Source organism: Somniosus microcephalus, chromosome 6, assembly GCF_052327205.1.
Source record: "Somniosus microcephalus isolate GS21.2 chromosome 6, FLI_Smic_1.0, whole genome shotgun sequence".
Classification (NCBI taxonomy): Eukaryota; Metazoa; Chordata; class Chondrichthyes; order Squaliformes; family Somniosidae; genus Somniosus; species Somniosus microcephalus.
This window is the reverse complement of record NC_140992.1, coordinates 86,631,954-86,647,863: the sequence shown is the minus strand read 5'-3', so window position 1 is coordinate 86,647,863 and position 15,910 is coordinate 86,631,954. Positions and strand designations below refer to the sequence as shown.

Below are 15,910 nucleotides of genomic sequence, written 5' to 3'. Positions count from 1 at the left end.
TTAGAGGCAAGTATTGTTTGAAGAAGTGAGCAATTGGATAGATAAAGGGCATTTTGTAGTTGTACTGTATATAGATTTGCATAAAGCAACAACAACTTGCATTTATATACAGTAGCACCTTTAACATAGTAAAACGTCCCAAAGCATTCAATATTGTGTCTCAGAGGAAGTTTATTATGAAACTTCAAGCATATGGGGTAACAGGAAATGGAGCAGCATGGATAGAAATTTGGTTAATGGACAGGAAACAGTGTTCGGGTTAATGGGTATTGCTCAGATTCGAGATCATTTGGAAGTGGTACATCCCAGTGATCAATGCTGGATCCACTTTTGATCTTGGTGTTATATAGATAACTTGCACTTCAGCATAAGGAACACAATATTAAAATTTGCTGATGATGCAAAAGTAGGGGGTTTGACAAACAGCAAGGCAGACTGTAAAAGACTTAGAGAAAACATCGACAGGTTCATGGAGTTGGCAGCCAAGTGGCAGATGCAATTTAATGTAGAGAAGTGTGAGGTAATCCACTTTGGCAGGAAATTGAGGATCGGGGTATATACTCAATGCAAACCTGCTGAAGGGCTTGTGGACAAACGGAAAGCTATGGGTACAAATACATATGAGGTAGACTTTCCGCTTTGGCTGCAATCAGTAAATTGCACCCAAAATGCACTTGAAGCTGCACTGCTTAGGTTACACTTCAAGTTTCTACTAAGATTAATTTGCATAATTAAGAATATAAAACCTTCCATGAACCAGTGCAATCTGGCAGTGTAATAGAATGTAATTGTTTCTTTTTTTTCCTTTCCATTAAAAGGTATTCCTTGATGTATTTAAGAGTGGTAACCTGGTACAGTTTTATTAATACAGCTGAAAATGGCGTTATCACCAAAAATAAGCATTTTTAACCCAGTCCTCCATCTGTGAGCAATCTGATTTAAAATCATTGAAAATTACTTTAAAAAAAACTTTCCTGAATCATTTAATAGTTTCATTGGTGTACACTAGTCAGATTCTTAGTAAATTAAATATTGTTTTGATATGAAAAAACTTTCAAAGTGTACCTATTAGTGCCTGTGCGCCTAAGAAAATGTGCGCAATTTGAAGAGCCTTCCCGAACCAGCACAATTGGCAGAATCTTGGAATTTCAACCTGGGGGCGCGGCCAGTTTCGTGGGCAGAGCCTGATTCAGACTGATTGAATCTTAAACTGGCGTAAGAGATCGCTGAAAATACGAGCGTGAATGGTTGTGGGCGTAACTCACTTATGTTTAAAATTCCCGATCTTTTGCGCAGATTCGGCCGTTTCCGGTCGGATTGCGCTGTATTAACTAACACAAACAAACGGAAGCTCAACCCCATAGTTCCTTCAAAAATGCGAGTGAAAATGGCCATTAGCATTTTGGATTTTATAAACGGAAGCCTTGAATACGAGAGCAAAAGAGGTTATAACAAATTTGTACAAGGCAATAGTTAGGACAAAGTTATAGTACTGTTCAGTGTTGAGTACTCAGTTATAGAAAGGACATTAAATATAGAAGATAGGAGCAGGAGTAGGCCATTCGGCCCCTCGAGCCTGCTCCGCCATTCAATGCGATCATGGTCGATCATCCAAATTCAGTACCCGGTCCCTGCTTTCTCCCCATACCCCTTGATCCCTTTAGCCTTAAGAAATATATCCAACTCCTTCTTGAATATATTTAATGAATTGGCCTCTACTGCCTTCTGTGGTAGAGAATTCCACAGGTTCACCACTCTCTGGGTGAAGAAATTCCTCCTCATTTCTGTCCTAAATGGCCTACCCCTTATCCTTAGACTGTGACCCCTGGTTCTGGACTCCCCGACCATCGGGAACATCCTTCCTGCATCTAGTCTGTCCAGTCCTGTCAGAATTTTATAAGTTTCAATGAGATCCCCTCTCATTCTTCTAAACTCCAGTGAGTACAAGCCCAATCGACCCAATTTCTCCTCATACGTCATTCCTGCCATCACAGGTATCAGTCTGGTGAATCTTCGCTGAACTCCTTCCATGGCAAGAACATCTTTCCTCAGATAAGGCGACCAAAACTGCACACAATACTCAAGGTGTGGTCTCACCAAGGCCCTGTACAACTGCAGCAAGACATCCTTGTTCCTGTACTCAAACCCTCTCGCTACGAAGGCCAACATACCATTTGCCTTCTTAACTGCCTGCTGCACCTGCATGCTTACCTTCAGCGACTGGTGCACAAGGACACCCAGGTCTCGTTGCACTTCCCCTTCTCCCAATCTATTGCCATTCAGATAATAATCTGCCTTCCTGTTTTTGCCACCAACGTGGATAACCTCACATTTATCCACGTTATATTGCATCTGCCATGCTTCTGCCCAATCACCCAACCTGTCCAAATCATCCTGGAGTTTCTCGGCATACTCCTCACCGCACACACACCCACCCAGCTTTGTGTCATCTGCAAATTTGGAGATATTACATCTAGTTCCCTTGTCTAGATCATTAATATATATTGTGAATAGCTTGGGTCCAAGGACCGATCCCTGCGGTACCCCACTAGTCACTGCCTGCCACTCGGAAAAAGACCCGTTTATTCCAACTCTTTGCTTTCTGTCTGCCAATCAGTTCTCTATCCAAGTCAATACCTTAACCCCAATCCCATGTGCCTTAACTTTACACGCTAATCTCTTATGCGGGACCTTATCGAAAGCCTTCTGAAAGTCCAGATACACCACATCCACTGGTTCTCCCTTATCTATTTTACCAGTTACATCCTCAAAAAATTCCAGTAGATTAGTCAAGCACGATTTACCTTTTGTAAATCCATGTTGACTTTGTCCGATCCTGTCACTGTTTTCCAAGTGTTCTGCTGTTACATCTTTTATAATGGACTCTAGCATTTTCCCTACCACCGATGTCAGGCTTACCGGTCTGTAATTCCCGGTTTTCTCTCTACCACCTTTTTTGAATAGTGGGGTAACATTAGCTACCCTCCAATCCATGGGTACTGTTCCAGATTCCATCGAATGTTGGAAGATGATCAGCAATGCATCTACTATTTCTAGGGCCACTTCCTTAAATACCCTAGGATGTAGATTATCAGGCCCTGGGGATTTATCGGCCTTCAATCCCATCAATTTCCCTAACACCATTTCCCTACAAATACTGATTTCTTTCAGTTCCTCCCTTTCATCAGACCCTATATTCCCCGACATCTCTGGGAGGTTATTTGTGTCCTCCTTTGTGAAGACAGAACCAAAATATGTATTTAATTGGCCTGCCATTTCTTTGTTCCCCATTATAAATTCCCCCGATTCTGACTGTAAGGGACCTATGCTTGACTTCACCAATCTTTTTCTCTTCACATATCTATAAAAGCTTTTACAGTCAGTTTTTATGTTTCCTGCAAGCTTACTCTTATATTCTATTTTCCCCTTCTTAATTAATCCCTTTGTCCTCCTTTGTTGAATCCTAAACTGCTCCAAACCTCAGGTTTGCTGCTTTTTCTGGCCTATTTATATGTCCTCTCCTTGGATCTTATGCTATCCCTAATTTCCCTTGTTAGCCACGGTTGAGTCACCTTTTTTGTTTTATTTTTATGCCAAACTGGGATGAACAAATTCTGTAGTTCATCTATGTGGTCTTTGAATGTTTGCCATTGCCTATCCACCATCAACCCTTTGAGTGACATTCCCCAATCAATCCTACCCAACTCGCGCCTCAGACCATCATAGTTTCCTTTATTTAAGTTCAGGACCCTAGTCTCTGTGTCAACAACTTCATTTTCCATCTTAATGAAGAATTCAATCATATTATGATCACTCTGACCCAAGGGGCCTCGTAAAACAGGATTGCTAATTAATCCTTTCTCGTTACATAATACCCAGTCTAAGATGGCCTGATCTCTGGTTGGTTCCTCGACATATTGGTCCAGGAAACCATCCCGTAAACACTCCAGGAATTCCTCCTCCACAGTATTGTTACTAATTTGGTTAGCCCAATCTATATGTAGATTAAAGTCACCCATGATGACTGCTGTGCCCTTATTGCACGCTTCTCTAATTTCCCTTTTAATGCCATCCCCAACCTCCGCATTACTGGAGGTCTATATATCACTCCCACTAACGTATTCTGCCCCTTGGTATTTCTCAGTTCTACCCATACAGATTCCACATCATCAGAGCTAATATCCTTCCTTACTATTGTGTTAATCTCCTCTTTAACCAGCAATGCTACCCCACCTCCTTTTCCTTTTTGCCTATCTTTCCTGGATGTTGAGTTCCCAGCCTTGGCCACCCTGGAGCCATGTTTCCGTAATCCCAATCAAATCATATTCGTTTACCTCTATTTGCGCAGCGAATTCATCCACCTTATTACGAATGCTCCTCACATTAATACACAAAGCCTTCAGGCTTGTTTTTTAACGCTCTTAGACCTATTAGAATTATTATTTACTGTGGCCATGTTTGATTTAAACCGTTGATTTCTCTGACTGCCACTTTTGTTTTTCTCCTTCGTATCTTTTGTTTTTCTCCTTCCTATCTAAAGCCACAGAGAACATATTGTTCAGATTCACCAGGATGATGCCAGGACTATGCCACTGGAGCAAAGAAAGCTAAGAGGAGACTTAATAGAGGTTTTTTTCAAAATTATGAAGGGTTTTGACAGTGATTAAGGATAAACTATTTCCTCTCATTAGGGAGCCAGTGATAAGGGGTCGTCAATTTACATAGGATATACCATACAGAAACAGGCCATTCGGCCCAACCAGTCTATGCTGGCGTTTATGTTCCACATATGCCTCCTCCCGTCTTTCCTCATCTAAATCTATCAGCGTAACCCTCTATTCCCTATTCCCTCCTATTCTTGTCTAGCCTCCCCTTAAATGCATCTATACGATTCACTTCAACCACTCCCTGTGGTAGCGAGTTCAACATTCTCACCACTCTTTGGGTAAAGATGTTTCTTCTGAATTCCCTATTGGATTTCTTGGTGACTATCTTATATTGATGGCCTTTAGTTATGCTCTTCCCCACAAGTGGAAACATTCTCTCTGTATCCAATCTATCAAAACCTTTCATAATTTTGAAGACCTCTATTAGGTCACCCCTCAGCCTTCTTTTTTCAAGAGAAGAGACCCAGCCTGTTCCTCCTTTCCTGATATGTATACCCTTGCATTTCTGGTATTATCCTTATAAGAAGATAGCAAAATACTGCAGATGTTGGAAATCCGAAATAACAACAGAAAATGCTGGAAAAACTCAGCAGGTCAGGCAACATCCATGGAGAGAAATTTGAGTTGACGTTTCAGGTCGAACCCTTCTTCAAAACTGGAAAGAAAAGAAAACAGATCGAAGGCAGGGCTGCGATCGGACAAAAGAAGTGAAAGAAACAAAAGAGCTAGACGAGATGGTAATAGGCTGAGATTAGGTGTCCTCCTGTAACTTGTTGTAGTCCTCCTCAGTATTGACTATCCCACCAATTTGGTGTCATCCGCAAATTTAGAAATTGTGTTTTTGATTCCTAAGTCTAAATCGTTAATGTAAATTGTAAACAGCAGTAGTCCCAGCACTGATCCTTGTGGAACACCACTACCTTATAAATCTTCTCTGCACCCTCTCCAGTGCCTGTGTGTCCTTTTTATAATACGGCAACCAGAACTGTACACAGTACTCCAAGTGTGGTCTAACCAAGGTTCGATACAGGTTTAGCATAACTTCCCTACTTTTCAATTCTATCCCTCTAGAAATAAACCCTAGTGCTTGGTTTGCTTTTTTTGTGGCCTTGCTAACCTGTGTCGCAACTTTTAGTGATTTGTGCATTTGTACTCCTAGATCCCTCTGTTCCTCTACCCCACCTAGACTCGCACCCTCCAAGTGATGTGACCTCCCAATTCTTGCTAACAAAATGTAATATCTCACATTTATCTGTTTTGAACTTCATTTGGCAATTATATGCCCATTCTGCAAATTTATTAATGTCCTCCTGTAACTTGTTGTAGTCCTCCTCAGTATTGACTATCCCACCAATTTGGTGTCATCCGCAAATTTAGAAATTGTGTTTTTGATTCCTAAGTCTAAATCGTTAATGTAAATTGTAAACAGCAGTAGTCCCAGCACTGATCCTTGTGGAACACCACTACCCACCTTCTGCCACTGTGAATAGCTACCCTTTACTCTGACTCTCTGCTTTCTGTCCTGAAGCTAGCCAGCAATCCATTCTGCTACTTGCCCAAAAACAAAATACTGCGGATGCTGGAAATCTGAAATAAAAACAGAAAATGCTGGAAATACTCAGCAGGTCAGGCAGCATCTGTAGAGAGAGAAACAGAGTTAACCTATCAGGTCGATGACCCTTCGTCAGAACTGGAAAAAGTTGGAGATGTAACAGGTTTTTAAGCAAGTATAGGGGCAGGGAGAGGGGGGAGGGGAGGAAAGAACAAAAGGGAAGGTCTGTGATAGGATGGAAGGCAGGAGAGATTAAGAGACAAAAGGGAAGATGGTGCAAGGCAAAAGGAGATGGTAATGGGACAAGTTAAGGAACAAAAGATGACTCTAGATGAAGTGTAAATGGCAATGGCAGAATGATCGACAACTGCCCCTGACTCCACATTCTGACCTTGTTCATCAGTTTATTATGGGGTACCTTCTCGAAGGCCTTTTGAAAATCCTGATAAATTACATCTACTGCATTACCATTGTCTACTCTCTCTGTTACCTCTTCAAAAAATTCAATAAGGTTGGTCCAGCAAGACTTTCCCTTTTGAAATCCACGTTGACTATTCATTATTCTATTTTTGGTTTCTAGATGTTCTTCTATTTTCTCCTTTAGTAGGAATTCCATTATTTTTCCTACCACCGGTGTTAAGCTGACTGGTCTATAATTCCCTGGACATGTTCTATTCCCCTTCATAAATATCGGTATTACGTTAGCTATCCGCCAGTCATCTGGCACTATAAATTTTCCAACGAATTATTAAATATGTGTAGTAATGCCTCTGCTATCTCTTAGATTCTTTAAAAATGTGGGGATGCAATCCATCCGGACCAGGGGTTTTATCCTCTTTGAGTTTGATTAATTTATTTAAATTATTCCCTTTTTAGAATTTTAAATGCACTTATCTCATTACTAATCTCATCATCCAATGTCATGTCCACCTGTTCTATCTCCCTGGTAAATACAGAAGCAAAATAATTATTTAATATTTCTGCCATCTATCATTACCTGTGGCATTGTCCTGACTATCCCGTAATGGCCCTATTCCCATCCCAACCTTCCTTTTTTTATTGATGTGCCTATAAAATATTTTATTTCATTTTATGTTCCTTGATAATTTAATTTCATAGTTCCTCTTTGCCTCCCTAATTGTTTTTTGACTTCTCTCCCAATCCCTTCATATTCTCTCTTATCATGCACTCCCCTGCTGTCTATGTACTTAATGTATGCCTCTTTCCTCACCCTCAATTGTACCCTTATGGCTTTATTCATCCATAGCGTTTCATTATTGTTTCGTTTGTTCTTTACTTTAATACAGTATATTTTTCCTGCACTCTGTTGAACACCGTTTTAAATGTTTCCCATTGCTGTTTGCCAATATCGTTGCCCTTCACCCCCCCCCCCCAAGTTCTATTCTCAGCCCCTCAAAACCAGCTTTTTGTACTTATGTCCTTCTCAATTATCATCTTAAAGCATATTATATTATGGTCACTATTGCCTATATATTCCCCTACCTTTACTTCTCTTATCTGCTCTGGTTCGTTCCTCATTACTGGATCCAATAGTAAATCTGCCCTTGTTGGGCTTCTTACATATTGGGTTAAAAAGGAGTCCTGTGCACATTGTAGGAACTCCATTCCTTTATCCCCTTTACCTACCTCTTCTGTCCAATTAATATCGGGGTAGTTGAAATCCCCCATGATTATTGTTCTATGTTTTTTACTCATTTCCCTAATTTGTCTGCATATTTCTTCCTCCACCTCCCTTCCACTATTAGGTGGTCTGTAGACTATGCCTATTAGTGTGATTGATCCTTTATTATCTTTTATCTCTATCCATATTGATTCTATTTTTGTCTTGCTGATATCTGTATCACTTTTTTCTACTGCCATTATGTTATCCCTAATAAGTACAGCTACTCCACCTGCCCTTTTTCCCTCCCTATCTTTCCTAAATATGTTATACCTTGCAATGTTTAATTCCCAGTCCTGATTTTTCTGTAGCCATGTCTCAGTAATCCCTACTATGTCTGGTTCCTCGCAACATATGATTGCCCCGTATGATTTAAAATTGTCACTGAAAGTGAAGAGAAAGGTTAGAAGATATTTCTTTATACAGAAAGCTGTTGGAACATGTAATGCTTTGCCACTGGGAGTGGTTGAGGCAGAGACCATTTAATCTTTTAAGGAAAATGTAGATTAGTATTTGAAGCAGGGGAGGTACAGGACTATGGGATATGTTTTGGATTGTTCTACTAAAGAGCCAGCAGATATGAAAGGCTGAACGGCCTTCTTCTATGCTGTAGACTTCAATGGTTCCTTTGTTGTCCTTTTTTTATGCATACCTGTGCCATACGAAGTTCCTTGATTAAGAGAGTGGTCAGGTCCATAAGAACATAGAAACAAGAGTAGGCCATTCAGCCCCTCTAGCCTGGTACAGCATTCAATGAGATTAAGGCTGATCTGTATCCTAACTCCATTTACCCGCTTTGGCTCCATATCCATTAATACCCTTGGCTCGCAAAAATCTATCAATCTCGGATTTAAAATAATTAATTGAGCTAGCGTCTACTGCTTTTTGTTGGAGAGTTCCACCACCCTTTGCGTGAAGAAGTGTTTCCTAACTTCTCTCCTGAATGGCCTCTGATTTTAAGGTCCTCGACTGCCCTACCAGTGGAAAAGTTTCTCTCCAGCTGCCCTATCAATTCCTCAGGTGACCTGTTCCCAGACTTTAGCCAGTGTTACTCGTGCTGACGACTAGGAGGTGCACAAGAGTAGTGAGAGTAACTCATCCCTGAAAATGTTTCCTCCCTCATCTTAATCCAACAACACCCAAGGCCCAGAAGAGAGTGAAACTTGCCCTGCAAGGAATCAAAGTGCAGAAACCAATATTTTATCAATCTGTGTATTAATCATTCTCCCAAGCCAAGAATTGTGCTGTAACTACTTTATTTTGAATGCACTTTCTGTGCACATTTTTTAACTATTATTTTACAATGTACAAACTAGGTACAAAAAGATTCTCAAGACCATAAATAAATGACATAAGTTACATGTACCTAAAATTCAAATAAAAAAAATACAAATTAAAACAGCAAAAAACTTAATCTATGCCTAAATCATCAAAAAAAGGGTACAAAGAAAAAAAATATTGGACTGTTAGAAGAATTCCAGTTTGAACTAAATTAAAATACGCTGTACATTTTTATTCTGAAGACCACAGTCTTGCATATACCCAATCAGGTCCAAGCAGGAATACAAAAAATAGATCTATGTCATTCGTTTAAAATTAGCATTTAAGAAGGACACTGCTCAGGACAGAAGGATGTGAAATGTGAATGAAAATATCAGTTACAGTTTATGATAAGTTTGAAAGAATGATGACATATTGTCACATATTATAACAAAAATGTGCACCAAGCTGTTAGGTTTCTAGAAAAATGGTCTGAAAAGAAAATGACCAAGACTGTTGAAAATGACTGAGAATTTTCTGACATTATCAAATGTATATAAAACAATGGTAAATTCCAATGGCACATTTTGAAACGCTACTTCAATAAAATACACATGTACAGCTCAGTGAAATGTCCAGGGATCTGTTCCTATATAACAGATTCCATACATTATTAATACCTAATTGTATTTTGAACAGGTTGTCACACTAGGCGCAGCAGTGACATGCAGAAGTCCACAAAGGTTAGTTATCTTACACAGTACATTCCTCTGGTGATTTTCCAGAACAGATGCTGAACTTTATATACTTAAAACGTGAGATTTTTCTTTTTTTTTTGCTTTGAATTTGGGCTTGTCTGAAGCCGGTGTTTTTGGAGCTGAAGTTCCTTCCTTGGATCTGATCTTAGTGGGACTAGGTCCGGTGGGATTTTCCATGTTCATTGTTGTTCTGAGTTCCCAGTGGCTGTGTGCTGAGGTTGATTAGGCAGTTGAGTCAGTTCTAAAGCAAAGCAACGGATAATTGATTTATTTTAATTGTTGCATAATGTAGTAATGATGGTTGCACATTATATATAAAGATTAAATCAACTTTGTTTAGTTTAGCATTAATTCTCTTTCATAGCAATCTGCATTTATAGAATATTGTTCGCTGGAAACAATTTTATCAGCTACATATGATCCCCCAGCTTGTCGTCAATCAAAGTCGCTACAGTTAACCACAATGGGCTCAAGTCACATGATTTTTGTTTTAGTTTTTCTGTAATGGCAACAAAAAGAGTTTTGGATTATTGCAAGCAAATCCTTAAAGGGGATTTTTTTGTAACTGATTCCTTGTTGTGAAGAACAATCTTGTATCAAATGCAGTTACCAGGCGACTTGTATTTAGTGAGAGGCCACGTTAGAGGTGGAAATGGACAGCCTCTTTTGTTGGTCATGATGTGGAGTTTATTCAGATCAGGTGCAACAGGACACTGAGGCTGTGTAACATCAAGCCCAGCCTGAGCAAATATCTGGAGAGGGGGATGTAACTGGGGACTAGGGTGCAGAGTTTCGAGAACTTCAGTTATGTTAAAAGAAAGGTGGGAGATAGAGAGAGAAAGAAAACATTTTAGACAGAAATTATTCCTTCCCTCCCAGTAATGATTTCCAGATTTTAAAATCACAGTTATACATCTGTTATTTCTAATGCAATATACGAAATAATACGCTTGGTTTAATCAGGGTTTTTACAGATCGGGTGAGCCATTTACTTCTAAGAAATACATCCAACCTTAATTCCTCTGAACAGTTACCTTTATTAAACTTCCTAAGATATCTTGCTCGTAACTGAAATCCAAGTCTTGAGATCTGTCAAATGCTTTGCTAGTTATTTTTACATTGAAAACAGCCAAAACATCAGCTCCAATGTTTCTTTTCTCAAATGTAAGTACTTGGTTGCACTGATGGTTCAACTGGTAAAAACAGGAAGTAGCTGAGCTGTATAGACCAGGAGGCGGTGGGTTTGACTTCTGGTCTGTGCTTTGTTAGTTGAGCTCAGCCATGATGGCAATTGGGTTCAGTTTACTTTGGCTGGGGAGCAGAAAAATCAGCTGCTCTTGATCACCATCCAGTGAGCCCTTCTGGAAAGCATTTGTGTTGTCCCATCCCCCAAACTGAATAGCCTGCTGATGCTCACATATAAAGAATGGCCACTTGGATGTGGTGCAGGAAGGAACCAGATGTCAATGGAGCCGTACCACAGTAAAGAGTCTATGCCTTTGGGAGAGGAAAACAAAGTGTCTTCATGGAGCTATCTAATTTAGTCACTGAGTTTGTATGGGTCTGTGGTGGGTGACCTGAATTTGTTCCCATGTAAATAATATTTTTTCCTCACAAATATTTTTATGGCGAAGGAAAAGGCTACAGTGCATTTATAAAATGAGGCAAAATTATGGATAGAATTTCATAAATTAGCTAACAGTTCCATTCCAAAACCAAATGGGAATTGATGCTGTTATTACACAAGAAATCAAACTTAATTTTGACAGATATTTAATTTGCATCTAATGGGCTGAGCGCACAAATGAGATTCCATCAAGTTAGGAATGATCACCTTTCCATTGGTACTTTGTGTTTCCTGAAAGGTTATTTACATTGCACTTAGTTCAGGCTGGTGTGACGCCTAGCTTCACCTGCTGAGCCGGCCTGCTGTCGTTGACAAGGTACAACACCATGTAATGTGGAGAGCACATGTCTGGTGGGATGTAGCTGTATGATTTCATTGTATGAAAATAGGCTGTTTTTTTTAAATATCACCGTGAATATAAAATTGGCTCCAGAGATATGTTGCACAACAGACGAACTCTTAAACATGGATCTCCTAGCACTGCTTCCAGGGAAGCAAACAATGTAATAGGTTTAAACCTTTCCTCTGACACATTTCCTATCACTATTTGTAACAAGCTCAGTGGGCTTTTGGGAAATTCTCATGCTCCTCCCTCCTGGTCAAATAGCCTGCCAGTAGTTACTGCCACTTGGATGAGGTACCACAATGATGCTGGGAACCTATGGAACCATATCCAGCATGATTCAGAAAATTCAGCAGAGCAGGGGTGTGGTGTATGTGCCTTTAAGAGCAATTGTGGTGTATGTGTCTTTAAGAGCCCCAGGTGTGCGTAATGCCGGTAATTGCCACTTGGGCTATATAAGCCTGTGTATTGTGTATATCCTTTAGAACCCCCCTCAGACTTGCTTAGTAAATACCTATGAACCAACTCCTGTCTTCAGTGTCTTTATCTACACACGGACACTACAGTGGCGACGAAGTGGAAACGGACTTACCTGCAGTTCGGCAGCACCTCAAGGACATCAATTCCTCCAGCATCCAGAAGACTCAAGGAAGTAATAGAAACTGTGGTTTCACCAGCTGGCCAAGCTGGTGGCAGGTACTGCGCTAATCCTTCCTGGGCGTCAGGCTGGGGCTCCAGCGGCGGGCTCTACAGCTGAGACAGGCAACGAAATCGGAGGCAAGCAATAACGGACTGGGAGGGTGCACTCGGGAGACGGCCGGCACGGCAAGCAGGTCAGCGTTTAGACCTCCGTCGGGAACGAGTCTCCAACAGTGAATAAACGGAAACCACAGTAAAACAGCGTTGTTATCGGTAGCAGCGGCGGGAAAGCGCAGGAAGCGCCATATCGTTGCTACAGAGAGAAAAAAAAAGCGCGGGAAGCGCCATATCTTTTTTTGAAATGCCTAAGTCTGGCAATATTGATGCTTTTGATAACGAAACAGAGCCTAACTTTGGCAATATTGATGTTTTTGATAACAAGATAGAGGATTGGACCACATATGTAGAAAGAGTGGAGGTGTTTTGCACCGCAAATGGAATAGAAGATGAAAAAAAAGCTTCAGTGCTTCTGGATCTAATGGGCGCAGAAACATACAAGCTGTTACGCAACTTAATCACTCCAGCCGAACCGATGGACAAGAATTTTGAGGAGATTGTTGATACCCTACACTGCCAATTCGAGGCAGGACTGGCAGATTCTCTGCAAGACAAATTCATCTGCGATCCCCTAAGTGTAGAAACACAAAAAAAGGTATCTTCTGGAAAAGATTTAGCACTGGACAAGGCTTTCAGTGCAATAGGAGCGGCAAAGATACAGCAAAGGCCACAGGACTTCGGCACCCATGAAATGACACGGGGTTTCAAGAGATGTTATCGCTGCGGCAGATCCAACCATGACCAGAGGGATTGCTGGTTCAAAGAAAAAGCATGCAGGCGATGCGGAAAGATGGGACACATTCCACGTGTATGCCGATCTGAAAATAAAAAATCCACTAACGGGAAAAGAATCAATAAGGAAAAGCACAGAAAGGTACAAATGATGACGGACAGCAGCTCCAAAGACCAGAAGAGCGATAGCGACTCCGGGAACAAGAGACTAAGCTCTCTCAAATTACATAATGTAATTGCCAATGAAGATTACCAGACCATTTGGGTTACCCTCATAATAGCAGGGTCCCCAGTTAAAATGGAGCTAGATACAGGATCAGCTCTAACCGTAATAAATCGACGAGATTACGAGAGGCTATTTTCGCATATACCTCTAAAAGACACATCCATTATCTTAAAAACATATACGGGGCAGAAAGTATACCCCAAAGGAAAAATAAAGGTGCCTGTGGTATACAACGGCAAAGAAATACAAAAGTTGTATTTATACATTCTACAAGATGGTGGTCCACCGTTGTTGGGACGTGAATGGATAAGGAAGATACGTTTAGACTGGCACTCCATTCAGGCACCGACGGTGACCAGTAAGAAAAAAAACAATGATGACATCATACCTGAACGATTAAAAGACATCTTGGCCAACGCCAAAGAAGTGTTTCAAGAGAAACTAGGAACCTTGAAAGGCATCACCGCCTCAATAAAAGTGGAAGATGCAGCAATTCCAAAAATTTTTAAGGCAAGACCGGTGCCATACGCAATACGTCCGGCAGTCGAGGCAGAGCTGGAGAATTTGGAAAAGGCAGGCGTATTATCCAAAATAGATTGGAGCGAATGGGCAACACCCATCGTTCCAGTCATGAAAAAAGCATTGGAAAATAACTGAGGAACAGAGAAAAATTTGCATCTGTGGGGACTTTAAGGTGACTGTAAACCCGGTCCTTCACACGGTACAGTATCCTCTTCCGAGGATAGAAGATATTTTCGCCTCACTATCCGGAGGAAAACGTTTCACAAAAATTGACTTGGCACAGGCATATCTACAGATGGAGGTTGAGGAGACCTCTAAAAGGTATCTCACAATAAACACACACAAAGGCCTGTACCAGTACAATCGACTGGTTTTTGGAGTAGCATCAGCTCCAGCTATCTGGCAAAGAGCTATGGAGCAAGTCCTGCAAGGGATTCCGGGGACTCAGTGTTACCTAGACGACATCCTTATAACAGGAGAAAACGACAACGAGCACCTTGCCAATTTGGAGCAGGTGCTCACTAGGCTGAAAGAATGGGGCCTACGAGCAAATCGCCCCAAGTGCGAATTTTTCCAAAATCAGATATCATACTGTGGCCACATAATTAATAAGGAAGGGTTGCATAAGTCACCTGAAAAAATTGAAGCAGTTATAAAAGCCCCAGCACCTGAAAATGTTTCACAATTGAGGTCATTCCTGGGATTAATAAATTACTATCATAAATTTTTACCGAACTTATCAACTATTCTACACCCTCTTAATGATCTTCTACACACAGGAGTGATTTGGAAATGGAACGAAGACTGTAAACGTGCCTTCCATAAATGTAAAGACTTAATCACATCCGAGAAAGTTTTGGCTCATTACAACCCATCACTACCAATCAGACTGGCGTGCGATGCATCCCCTTACGGCATAGGAGCGGTATTGTCCCATAGATTCCCTGATGGCTCGGAACGGCCGATAGCTTTTGCGTCACGCTCATTGAACTCAGCTGAGCGTAACTATTCCCAGATAGACAGGGAAGCACTCAGCCTGGTATGGGGAGTGAAGAAATTCAACCATTACCTACACGGACAAAAATTTACCTTGCTGACTGACCATCAACCCCTCATCTCCATATTCAACCCTAAGAAAGGTGTCCCCATTATGACGGCACAAAGACTACAGAGGTGGTCCCTTTTTCTAGGGGCACACCAATACAACATTGAATACAAAGGGTCAAAACAGCATGGGAATGCTGACGGTTTATCGCGCCTGCCGTTGCCAACGATAGAAGAGGCACCTACAGTAGACCCAGTAGAGATATTCCACTCTACCATAGTGGAATGTCTACCGGTGACAAATTCTGCCATTGAAAGGGAGACCAGAAATGACCCTACTCTCTCACGGGTCTACGATTTAACAATGAAGGGATGGCCAGCACATGGCGAACCACTGTTGCCAGCATTCTCGCAAAGAAGAGAACAGCTGTCAGTGTGCCGAGGAACCTTGATGTGTGGATCCAGAGTGGTGATTCCACCCAAACTCCAGGATAAAGTGCTAAAGGAGCTTCACGAGGGGCATCTGGGTGGAGTGAAAATGAAGAACCTAGCTAGGGCGTTTGTATGGTGGCCAGGTATCGATGGAGACATTGAAGACATGACCAAGAGCTGCCTAGGATGCCAGAAGGTCCAAAATGCTCTGCCACAGGCCCCTCTACATCCATGGGAGTGGCCCTCATCTCCCTGGCAAAGGGTGCACATCGACTTTGCTGGTCCATTTTTGGACTCAATGTTCTTAATC

General features: G+C 41.3%; 1 protein-coding gene across 1 annotated transcript in view; it reads right to left on the bottom strand.

The window, feature by feature from the left end:
• Positions 1-9,139: 9,139 nt before the first annotated feature.
• The window catches only part of LOC147115861 (ephrin type-A receptor 4), a 164,539-nt gene continuing 157,768 nt past the window's right edge, over positions 9,140-15,910 (bottom strand). The window contains exon 18 of the mRNA XM_085990491.1: positions 9,140-10,159. The gene's annotated coding sequence lies outside the window, so the exon portion shown is untranslated. The remainder of the gene's footprint in view (positions 10,160-15,910) is intronic.